Source organism: Liolophura sinensis, chromosome 1 (genome assembly GCF_032854445.1).
Source record: "Liolophura sinensis isolate JHLJ2023 chromosome 1, CUHK_Ljap_v2, whole genome shotgun sequence".
Lineage (NCBI taxonomy): Eukaryota > Metazoa > Mollusca > Polyplacophora > Chitonida > Chitonidae > Liolophura > Liolophura sinensis.
The window spans coordinates 39,685,714-39,698,616 of NC_088295.1; the positions used below are offsets into that span (position 1 = coordinate 39,685,714).

General features: G+C 38.7%; 1 protein-coding gene across 1 annotated transcript in view; it reads left to right on the plus strand.

Annotated features, from left to right (window-relative positions):
- The first annotated feature begins 231 nt into the window (after positions 1-231).
- The window catches only part of LOC135481957 (alpha-1,6-mannosyl-glycoprotein 4-beta-N-acetylglucosaminyltransferase-like), a 60,148-nt gene continuing 47,476 nt past the window's right edge, over positions 232-12,903 (plus strand). Inside the window, exon 1 of the mRNA XM_064761750.1 lies at positions 232-263. The gene's annotated coding sequence lies outside the window, so the exon portion shown is untranslated. The remainder of the gene's footprint in view (positions 264-12,903) is intronic.

Consider the following 12,903-nt stretch of genomic DNA (forward strand, 5'->3'; position numbering starts at 1 on the left):
TGGGATTGCATGAGTGAGTGCCTTTTGAGGACGCAAAAAACTCCTACAAGGCAGGCCCTAAGTACCGGGTGACTTTGTCCTACGTTGCCATGTGACTTTTAAAAAGATATCTGGACAGGTAGGGTGTGTAAATAACGTCCTATTTCTATACCAACGGCCTATTAAATACACAACCAGGAAGCTATCGCTGTATTACCTGGCAAAAGACACAGGGACGTTTTGGACTTACTACTGAATTACACTCCATGTGAAGGGAAATATAGGTAAGTGTAGATTTTCCATGTTTCATCATGTTAGGTATATTTTTATCATCCCTGATACTTATTTAGGCTATCTGCTCTATATTAGTACTCAAGAAATTATCGCTGATAACGTTAGAGTTCGCGAAGGCTCCAGAAAGAAAGTGATATCACGTAGAGTACTGCATGGGTACTGTTCGCCCGCACAAGCTTGTCCCGTGAACGTCTGCTGACAGCTTCACCAGTGTCAATTAAAGCAAGATCACGATGATGATAAAGTTTCCTTACTGCGGCGTGTATATGGATGTCCTTGCAGAAGATAAGATTGTACACATAGAAAGGTTTTCATTTCCATAAGTTTAATGTTTGCTTAACCAAAAAAAGTTAACTCCAGATCGGTCTAAGGGGTATAATTGCATAAGAAGAAAAACCTTTATGCTGAGTATGAGGCGCACTAACCTAATAACCCGGCTGTTCTACATTTGAAATTTCAAACAGTGTGTATAGACTGACTATGAGCAATTCACTTTATCTTGATATTTTTATCTACAGTTTTATTAGGTCATAGGAAACTAGCTGGTCGCAAGTTTTTATATAAACAGCGTACAGTCAATAAAAAAATCTGTGTTTCTCCTGCGTAGCATATACTATACATGTAATGGGGCTACAGTTACATTATCTAGAGCAAATATTGGTGGAATATCTTCTAGTCAACCAGATTATTTTGAGGTTGAGAAAAGACATATTCCTGCATATACACTCTTAAAAATGGGATAATTTCTAAAATTTCTGTATTTGCCCGATTGCATGGCTTTGTTTATAGAGAGAAAGAAGCATTCTCGAGGTTCAAACTAATACCTAAAGGAGATAATGAAAAAATTAGACACTGCTCTGGGAGAAAAAAAAAGCAAAAATTCAAATGTTTTGGGTAAGAGTTGTTGCTTTTTCATAGCATTCTGTACAACGGATACATTAACGAGACAACCGTAGATAGATGCATAGTGTAATAAAATCCCGTAATGTAATATTTATTATTACACCATAGGCATCGCACTTGCTACACGTAATGTAACATTATTGCATTGTGTAGCAAATACGACGAATAATTACATATGTTGTATTACATTATAGGTATTAATTACCTATTTTGTGCCCATATAGCAGCAAAATTTTTTCGCTTCTACACTAACATGCATGTAGACGAAATTCTATTTACACATCCATGTCTATGTGTCTATGTGATATCTATCCATCTCCATCTACAATGTATGTTAATAATGAGACAAACTTAGAATCATAATGTTCACAAACAAATGGTAAGGTTTGTTTCTCTCGCTTGTTTTTAATATGAAATTTAGTATTTATTTATTTATTTTATTGATGTTTTACGCCGTACTCAAAGATAGGAACCTCCGTGGCTCAGTTGGTTAGCGCGCTAGCGCAGTGTAATGACCCAGGAGTCTCTCACCAATGCGGTCGCTGTGAGTTCAAGTCCAGCTCATGTTGGCTTTCTTTCCGGTCGTAGGTGGGAAGGGCTTGCAGCAACCTGCGCATGGTCGTAAGTTTCCTCCCACCATAATGCTGGCCGCCGTCGTATAAGTAAAATATTCTTGAGTACGGTGTAAAACACCGATCAAATAAATAAATAAATACTGAAGAATACTTCACTTATATGACGGCGGCACTTATATGACGGCGGCCAGCATTATGGTGGGAAGAAACCGGGTAGAGCCCGGGGGAAACCAACGACCATCCGTAGGTTGATGCGAGACCTTCCCACGCACGGCCGAAAAGGAACCCGGCATGAGCTGGACTTGAACTCACAGCGACCGCATTGGTGAGAGACTCGTGGGTCATTACGTTGCGTCATGAAGAACTCTAGGGTGTTGAGATTAGCAAATGGAGCAAACTAGTTCGTTTCGACAGTCCCTACTCCGGTGACCTGGTTTTAAGCACCCATAGCATAGCCCCTTCGACTTCACGAACTTCTTTCGCTCTAACACTGGTTGCGTGGAAAACCCTTTGCAGCTGTCCAACCTGTGTAATGTTTCGTCACAGTACAGACAGTTCCTAAATCTATTTTCTTTTGGCTTAGCAGAGGTGGAAACACTCTGATTTAAATATGGCTGCCTGTCTGACAATACAACTGACTCACTTCCTTTAACTGATGTAGCAAAACTGCCTTTAGATCGTTACTGTCTCCCCTGGCGAGATGACTGGCTGTTTCCAGAACGGCTATTCTGTTTTGTCAGGTTAAAGTTCATAGCCTCTCTGCCAAAGATAGGATCGTTTACCTTACGGGCTTCGTCCTTGACGAACTGTACTAAGTGACCAAAGCCAATTACCTCCCGTCTCTTTGTCGTATTCTGTACGATGTCTCTCCACTTGTCATGAAGGTCATAAGGAAAAGTTTGCCCACTAAACGTCTTAGATTCTCTGGGTATTCAAGCACCCATACAGCCTCTATACATTTCACAGCATTCTGACATTCGATAAGCAATATTGAGAAGTCATCTCACGAGTCATACTGGTCCCTGGTTCACCTGAAATCTGATGGCTATTGAATGACTGCACAGTAAGTGGCGCGTTCATACCAGGACATGCAACTGCATTTACACATGTGGAATTTACAGGTTGAACGTGTCGCACATCATTACCATTACCATTATCTGTAACATCACCTGAATTCATGTTATAACCATAACCAATGTTATCATTCATGCGAGCATTTACAACCCCTGGAATAAAACATGGAGAGTTAACATTTAATACTGATTTCACATTATTTGCCTTTGGTTGGTCATTTTTACCTTCCATATTTTCATTAGTTTTACCATTACCTGCCAGATTTGTCTGATCACGAACAGTTTCTGAATGTCGGTCAAAACTGTCCAACACTATGGACTTGGCATTCATGATAGCCATCTCTGTGACTAAGTTTAGTTCTTCTTCTTCCTCAATTCTGAGTTTCGCTTTAGCAAGTTCCATGTCATTCTTTCTCTTTAAGGCCGACATCTTAGCTTCTAGTTCCGCCTTATCCTGCTTAACCTTCAGTCTGGCTGCAGACAGCACACTGGTCAGCGACACTTCACTTTGTCGCGAACTATGGTGACTGGAAACGCGACTGCTATATTTGCACCGTTTCAACTTCCAGTATGTCTGGCAGACTGTATTTCGACCAGTTGCGAGTCAGCATTTATCTGCCAGTTAGAACATGCCGACTTAAAGTTTTTCAGGTAGGTATCCCGATCCTCATATATGTCATCTAAGTAATTCTGCCTTTCGGTCTCTGATAGTAATGCACAATATTCTGTATGACCAGACAATTGTTCTTTATACATTAACATCCAGTCTTTGTATTTAGATCTCATTTTGTCAATGTCCTGTTTTCCGTCCATCATCTTACTTTTAATCTCTTCACTTTTACGTTTCAGTTGTCTAAACAGGCTTGATAAATATTTACATTTATTGTCTTTGGAGAAATAAAGGCCTTTCTTGGTTATTATTTTTGCCCTGGCTCCGGGTACCATCTCTTTTTCTACCCGTTCCATGTCCCCGCTTGCTGTTCTCATCTCACACGTATCTCCCTGGTCACTCATCTTGGTATCAATTGTCAATGATGTGATCGTAAAGGAATCACGACAATACCGTCTACATGTTCACCCAGTTTTATTGCACTCCGTTGAGTACCAGTATTAATGGTTTGCATCGCTTAGACAGATTAATTGTAACATACAAAGTAATAGTGTTGCATCAGTGACATAGTCATACAGGAAATAATGACACGGATTGATTGATGTAGTACATGTTGTTGTTGTTACATTACTGGGATCACACATTAGTATACACATTCAGAACATATTCTAGAGCGTTACATGATATTGCTTTACTATTTATATGACTAGAACACCAAATTACCAAATTTTATGTACCGTGAACTGTGAACTTATGAACTGTGGCACATCTCGCTAAGATAGATTCACTATCTGTTTACATTACAAAAGGATGCGGGCCACGTGGCTTTGCTACACTTACCAAAATAATACAAACATCGAAACTAAATGAAGTAATAGCAAAAGGATATGCAGATTTCTCCTTACTGTTACTGTTTATAATGACAATAAACACATTATACAACGTACTGATTGGTACTCTTCCCACGATCGCCAACAGAGAGTAGAGGATTGAGGAACACGTTATCGCATGGAGGCCGCCATATTGTGAACAAAGTAGATAACTGTGTGGTAACACTAGAAGCTCAGAACGGAGTTACACTTGCCTTCGATAAGCCGTCTCAGTGAAGCAGCACTAGATAAAAGAGCGGTGGAAATCCGCCCTGCAACAAGGAAGCACATTACATGCATTCTAAGGATTTCTTCGTCGTCATATGACTGAAAAATTGTTAAGTACGACGTTAAACCCCAAGCACTCACTCACTCACTCCATAGCTGATGTAATAAAACATTTATACATAATTTCTAAGCATTTTCTACCAAGACGATATTTAGGAACTCTGTTCATGTATATTTTTTATTGACAGCCTCGATCAAGTTTGTCCATTTCATAAGTCTAGTGCAAGGTTTAAGAATGACAAAGACAACCACATGGCAATTTCGGTCAACGGGCTGCACTCCAGATAATTACTTTTGATCTGTAGCACGTAGGCCTACATCACGTGGTGAGAAGGGTGACCGCCCTCTCTCGTCTCGCCCCCTCGCCTGTCTGTACAATCCTGACTTAACCAATCAAGTGCAGAACCGTACGCTATACAAATGTCAGCTCTTTGCGTATATTACGTGACTTCATTTGGATTCCTTACCACCATTACATAACCACGTAAAATGTTAGAGTCAAAAGTGGTCTTGTGGAGGGCAGTAGGGTCGGTCCAACATAAAGAGGATTTGAATTAATCGTAATTGCATTACCTCACATGCATGGATATGTCTTATATGCATACGAGGGTCTGACCGGTGGTCTAACGGCTCCACCTCGACGTCGGGATAACTAGGGTCAAACCCGGGTCTGGTCATACCAACGACTGTAAAAATGGCACTTGGTGATGTCTCGCTTGGTGCTCAGCACTGACTGGTCAAAGCAAGGAAATAAGACCGGTTTGCCCGGTGTAAGTATAATGTGACTGAGTGGGGTGTCATGTCTGGTGCCTTCTGCATGATACCTCAGTAGCGACATGGACTCTCCCTGCCACAAGAAGACACAGTATATGTACACACATCGTGGCTCCTCGTGGTGATAGGGCTGTAAAAAAAAAGTACGACGAAGGCTAAAACCCCAAGCATATACATACATATATATAATTCATATATCCATTTTAAAATTCTATAGATCCGAAATAGCGAATCGCGTTTTTTCGCTGAGCAAACATAGTAATTACTAAATCTGCCAATAAGGACGCGACATTGTGATAGTATGTATTTTGCATGTATGCATTTTTGTACATTGAGCTGCATTTAAATGCCACAGAGATGCTAAGTCAAACAGCCACACGAGTTTGGTCGACGGCTTACAGTCACTGTAAAGACTCTACAAGCAGCAAGACCGGGGCAATGTAGAAATCCCCTGTCCTAGACAGATTTTGAACTTGAATGTGAAGACATATGCCCACATCACTATAGTCAAGGTGCTTAACACAACATTGCCACAACTATGGAAAAGAGGCCCCCCCACCTTACACTTTGCTATTTATCTTCTCATTATACTGGCCGGAAATCGCTTAGAATACATCCAGGGTTCAAGAGCTTTGCCCAGTGGACCCTAACTTTAGTCAGCTGCCCATTCTGAAAACGAAACCGTGCGTGTAGATTGAGGCGTTCGGGTGTAAATGGCGTGACACGGAGGAAGATACTATTCCAAAGAATGGTGTCACTTAGCGTTAGGGTATCAATGGGGTATCTATTCCCAACTTGAATGCCCTACCAATCGATCTTCTCTTTGTCCTTGCACAGAAAGGTTGCATTATCGTGTACTGGTATACCAAATATGGTCATTGATAATTGAATGCCAGTTTCCAGTGTGTATATTAAAAGCCGTCTATGACCTGACTGTCGAGTTCAGTTTATATCGTCACAACCTTCCGGTACTCTGTAGTTCTAAGGGGTGCCCTATTTCTCAGAAGCCAAAAGTAAGACAGTACTGTATGGCAGGTGGTAAGTTTATTTTAAGCTGAGAAAGGCTAAATCGTTTTTGTTTGTTTTATTTTTGTTTGCTTTTTGTTTTGTTTTTTTTTAAATTCTATCATTTCTTCACATAAGATATTTATTTCATTGGCGTTTTACGCGATATCCAAGAATATTTTACTTATACGACAGCGGTCAGCATTATATATATGGAGGGAGGAAACCATCCACGATCATCCGCAGCAGCTGGTAAGTAGCTGTTTTATGTTGGTACAGACAGTCGACGGCCCGTGCAGTATGGTGCAGTAATAGACTTTGTTGTACTGTAACTGCTTGGAACTTTATTAAAAAAAGTTCGGTACTGTACTCTTCTGTACTGCACAGACAAATGTACTGTGTCGCGACCGCACAGTAGGATCACTGGGTAATACCCTATGACTGCTGCGCGGGACCTCAAGTTATTAAACTGTGTGGTGCTCCATGTGCATCGGATTATGTTTTCAGCAGAGCTCAATAGCGCGAAAGCGCTTTGTATTGCTCAGTCTGCGTCGTGATTTGCTGTATACGCGTGCTGTTCAGTGGAGAAACGCGCCAATCGCATGCGTATAGACATCGGACCCCACAAATAACCAACAAACGTGTGAGCGTGTTGCTGTCACAAGCCAGATAGTGTTGGTTTATGCCTTTAGTGATGGCCGCCATGTCGTCCACTTTGTATAAAGTTCGTGCTTTTTTAATTTCATCAACTCCCCCCAGCCCCACCCACCTTCTTTGGCTTTCATTTATTTTGCGTTTCTCACCTGCATTTTTCTCTGCTTATTGCAGCTTTCACCGAACAACTTTTGGTTTCCTTTCATCTTTCATCTAACATTATGTCCTAACTTGTCCACTATCGTTACTCAGCGTAACATTTTAAGATGTCGGCTCTCCCATTTTACAGCATTTAATATGTTTTATAATTTTAACACTTCGTATTTTAGGAGTTCCTATATTTATGCAGCCGTAAGTGATATGTTACTTCGACTTGTTTCTATTGTAAAACCGCTTTAATGGAAGCGCGGTCCACATTATTTGCTTTGTGTACAAATTCGCTTTCGACACCTTTCATAGCAATCCCAGCGTAGGCATATTTATAGTGCAGACTTACTGGAAATAAGACACCAGGCACTACACCTGGCCAGTTCTAGAGTCTCATGCAGGTAGGAATTAACGTGTATATGAACCCGAGTGTCTGTGATTGCCCCGTGACAGTGCAATGACCTTGTCGTATAGAAATGATATACCGGTGGTTAAAGAACTGTACCCTCAATGCTTGGAAAAGCGGCATCGACTACATCTACATGATAAACTCTTCGGTAGAGTCTACTGTTGCTTGAGCTCAGGTTAGGCCATGCACTGGCAGTCCATATGTTATGCCTGTAACAAGGCAATTTGTAATAAAAAACTATTTGTAATAACTGTAACTCCTAGAGTTTTTTTATAATAATTTATTTGTTCCAAGAAGACGCTGAGAAATTTTATCTAATGGTGAACAAGCCTAATCTGACAGATGTCATGAATGAGAATAAAGACGATAACTTCCTTTAAGAACATATTGGTTACATATTGCGTTATTAAATATTGCGTTTCAGACGTTAACTCACTTTGTAATAGAAAGGCAGTTTATAATATTTTTACAAACACTATTCAGAGTGTTTACTCTTAAGCTAGGTAGATTTTTAAGAGGTCGGATTTCAGTGGTTACATTGTGTTACTTTGCCAATTACTAGTATCACACACTCTTAATGCTGTTTACAGTGGTGGGTCTTTGATATGCATTTTGCAAACTATGTAGTTTCATTTTCAATGATATAGTTTTTAAATGCTCGTTACTGTGGAGGTTTTTGGTATGTACTTTGAATGTCCATAATAGACACGGTAACTGGCAGATGTGATAAGAAAGAATAATTGCAACTTTCAAAGTTGCTTTGTGTGATAAATTGTTACAAATTGCGACTTCCAAAGTTGCTTTATGTGATAAATTGTTACAAATTACTAAAATGGCTTTATGAGATAAATTGTTACAATTTGCGACTTCCAAAGTGGCTTTATGTGATAAAGACAAACAAAATGGCTAGCATGACAATGCCTTAACTGCAGATGATATTAATGACGAAAACATTTTCAAAATGATAATTGTTACAAATTGTATTATTACAATTTGTGGTGCAGATGTTATAATTGTTGTAACAGAATTTGTAAAAAATTATTACAGAAGCACTTAATGGCATTTTAAAATTATCTGTTATAAATTGCTACTCAATTTACTGTGGCTTTTTGTAATATTGTATTCATTTTCAGAAGACAATGAAAACTTTCTATCAAACATAGCTATTCCTAAACGGCGTTATTAAATTATTACAAATTGCATTAATGTGAACATAATGTTTAATGAATCGATTAGACATACTTTACGAAATTGGATATGGATGCAGTGCAATGAAAACTGACTTTCAAAACGAGATGAGAGAGGAACAGTTTATCTAAAGAATGACTTCTGTTTGGAAGTCAGTAGTTAATTACATTTTCAACAAATAGTTGTTCAAATGAGATTCTGGAGATGTGAATGAATGAATGAATGAATGAATGCTTGGAGTTTTACGACGTGCCTAACAATTTTTAAATTTAAATTTAAACAGTTGTAATAAGGAGACAGGAAAGGCCATTTATCCGCGATAATGTTAAACGAAATGACATGTCCTGGTCTAAGTGAAATACCAATGCTATTCAATTCAAACAGAGTATGGCTTTTTTACATGTAGTCATTTTGATCCAGTGACAGCTGGAATTTATGACCAGCTCGAGTTGCGACAATCGAACAGCGGCCAATCCGAGAGCTGCAATCTTTAGGCTGTTTCCAACAAAACACGGTGTTATCTACCACTCATTTTTACCAGACCATTATATTATGTCATTTACAGGTCTCATTTCCTCTGTTTGTTTCCCACGCTTTTTTAAATGTCTTTATTATATGTAGCATCAAATAACCAAATACTACATTCTGATGATATAAGAATTTTGTGAATAAAAAGAAAACAAACAATATTTGCTGACAGATAGTCTAAGAAATCTTTGAAATAAAACAATTCACACTTTGCTATTATACCTTTGGTTAGATCATACGATTTGAACGATTTAGAATAGCATCAGTAATAGAGTAAAAAAATTTATATATAGTCTGTTTCTAAAGTAACAACAGCATTTTTAGCAGTAACGCTGTTGGCAAAACAGGTATTATTTCTTTAGGCATAACCCAAAAAGAATGTGAACTACGTACCAAATTTTAAATTAGCGCAAATGGCAACTAATTTGTCCATAAAGCTTTATTTTTTGCAAGTGTCCAACTTCGCAATATTGTAGGAGGTCGTAAAACACCAGGCAAATAAAATCGTCTCGTTATTTTAACAGTTAGATCATTTGTATTCTTTGTTTCTAGTTGTAAATATTTCACTAATTTTATACAATTAAGTTGGAACATACTAGTACGTAAATATTTTAATAATACTTGCGCGTAGCCTGCCTTTACACTTGTTAATGCCTCAGTTATTATCTTTTCTAATGCAAATCTAATCCAGTGCTAATTTTCAGTTTTAAAACATTCTTCATGAATATTTAGAGTAAACAGTATATAAACCTTCACAGTAAGCGCTACGAACCCTCGCAGTATAACATACAAAACCCTCACGATAAACATCATCAACCCTCTATGTAATAAACATAAACCCTGACAGTAGCCATCACAAACCCCCGTTGTAAACAAAATAAACCCCTTGCTCTAACGCCTGCGACGCAAGTCGTAATAAGGCAATGTGTAACAAATATGTTCTTAAAGAGAGTTACCGTCATTATTATCATATAAGACATCTGTAAGGTTAGGCTTGATCATCTTGAGATGGAATTTTCCAGTGTCTCCATGAAAGGAATAAGTTTCAGCTCTGGAAGTTGCAATTTGTAATAATTTTTAAAAAAGCTACTCTCAGAGTGTTACAACGCAGTTTGTAATAAAAACCCAATTTGTAATAATTATTACAAAAAGCCACTCTGATACTTGCTTTTTGTAATAATTTCTTGAAACGAATAAGTTATTACAAAATGCAACTATGGGAGTAATAATTAATACAAATTCCTTTTTCATTACAAATTACATTGTTACATTATATAGAATTGCTACTTGTAGGCGTTGTAAAGTCAGTACCCTCCACCATTATTCTTAATTTAAAACGGACGCCTTTGTCTTTTCTCCTATAGTCCAATGTTTTTATCAGATTATGTAAGGTAGTACTCTATTTAGATATTTATTCGATCCGTTTTGGATGAAACCGTTTAGAACTGACCATTTGAATCATTTGAAATGTAAGTCGCTGTAAGCAAATCTCAGTGGAGGCGTCGCCACCATACATTGGTAGAGGTCTTATTAGCGATCAATACCGTAACAGAAATTGGGGGCTTGTCCGGGAACTGATTGTTTCCCTTTAGTTTTGCACCGGATATTTGAAGTTAAACATATGTGAGAAGCGATTGCTTAATATTAACGGTGAAGATTCAGTGGCTAAATATTTACAATGGGAGATTTTGATCCTAAACAGTTTGTTAATGCACCCGATCAGGATGTTTTTGAGAGTTTAAAGAAGGAAGACTTGGTTAAGTTAGGGACATTTTTAGGTTTGTCCGTAAAGTCTTCATGGAGGAAAAGAGATATGCAGTATACTTTGTTGAAACATTTAGTGGAGATAGGAAAGAGAGAGGGAAGTACAGAGAGAGGAAAGAGAGAAGGAAAAAGAGAAAGAGAGGGAACATGAGATAGAGTTAGAAAAGTTGAAAATGCAGAGAGAGGAGAGAGAAATGCAAGAAAGAGAGAGGGAAAGAGAATTGGAGTTCCAAATGAAAAAGTTAGAGGTTGAGAGAGATGAGAGACAGGATTCAGGATTTGATGTGACCAAATACATTCGGTTAGTTCCATCCTTTCAGGAAAAAGAGGTGGATAAGTATTTTCTGCATTTTGAGAAAATTGCGAATAGTTTGAAGTGGCCTAAAGAGTTCTGGACTATGTTATTACAGAGTGTGCTAATTGGAAAGGCCAGGGAAATTTACACTCAGTTAAGTGTAGAGAATGCTTCCAGTTATGACTATGTGAAAGAGGTAATTTTGAAGGGTTATGAATTGGTGCCTGAAGCTTACCGCCAGAAATTTCGTAACTATGAAAAAGGTAGAGATCAGACATACGTTGAGTTTGGTCGAGCTAAGGAGCAGTTGTTTGATCGCTGGTGTATAGCAAAGAAAATAGACAAGGATTTTGAAAGTTTGCGTCAGCTTGTGCTGGTAGAAGAGTTCAAGCGTTGTATTCATAATGATGTAAAGGTGTTCGTTGATGAGCAGAAGGCGAGTACACTTGAAGAGGCAGCCAGTTTAGCTGATGATTATTCCTTGACACATAAGGTTACACACACGGGTAAGCCATTTAATTCATTTACACGTAGAAAAACCCAGTCACATGCAACAGGTAGAGGTAGCTCTACACAGAAGAGTTCTACACCAGGCTCCAGTGGTTCTACAGCTCATGGTTCACGTAGTTCAGATTGGAATAGTAGTCCTCGAAATAGGGTCACTTGTAATTTTTGCAAGCGGGTAGGTCACGTGATGAGTGAATGTTATACCTTGAAAAGGAGACGGGAAGCTCAGAATGAGTCTAAGCCCACAGGTCTTTGTGTTGCAATGCACAAAACATTGCCGGAAGTTACATCAGCAGTTAAAAGCAGATCTGAGTTAGCTGATACGGGATTGGATAAGATTCCCAAATGCTCTATGGATAGCTTCGCTCCGTTTATCAATTCTGGTTCAGTGTCGCTTAGAAGCGACATGTCTTGTGCTACCCCTATAAAGATATTAAGGGATACTGGGGCATCTCAGTCTCTGTTGTTGATGAATACTCTGCCCTTTTCTGAAGAGTCATACTCTGGGGTTCGTGCCCTTATTAGAGGTGTAGAGTCTAGTGACTTTGTCAGTGTTCCCCTTCATGATATTTATTTGTCATCAGATTTGATATCTGGACCTGTCAGGGTAGGCATTAAGCCTTCATTACCTTTTGAGGGTATTCATTTGTTGTTGGGAAATGACTTAGCGCATGATAAAGTTACTGTTGATCCCTTAATGGTTGATAAGCCTTCTCTGAATTCAGTCACAGAGCCAGTTGAAAGCGAGATAGCGGGTTTATATCCGTCCTGTGTTGTTACAAGAGCTATGTCTAGAAAAGTCAGTACGGACCAGGGTAGTACTGTTGATTTGAGCGAGACTTTTCTCAACAACATGTTGGATGGAGATTCTTCCAAATTAGACAGCCAGCAGGAAGTAGATACTAATTTTGTTAGTGGTGATCTGCCATTTTGTAGGACTGAGTTGATTGCTGAACAACACAGTGATCCAAGTATTTTTTGCTTGTTTAATGATGCAGCTAAAGATGGTGAATCTTTATTTGACCCATGCTACTACTATGT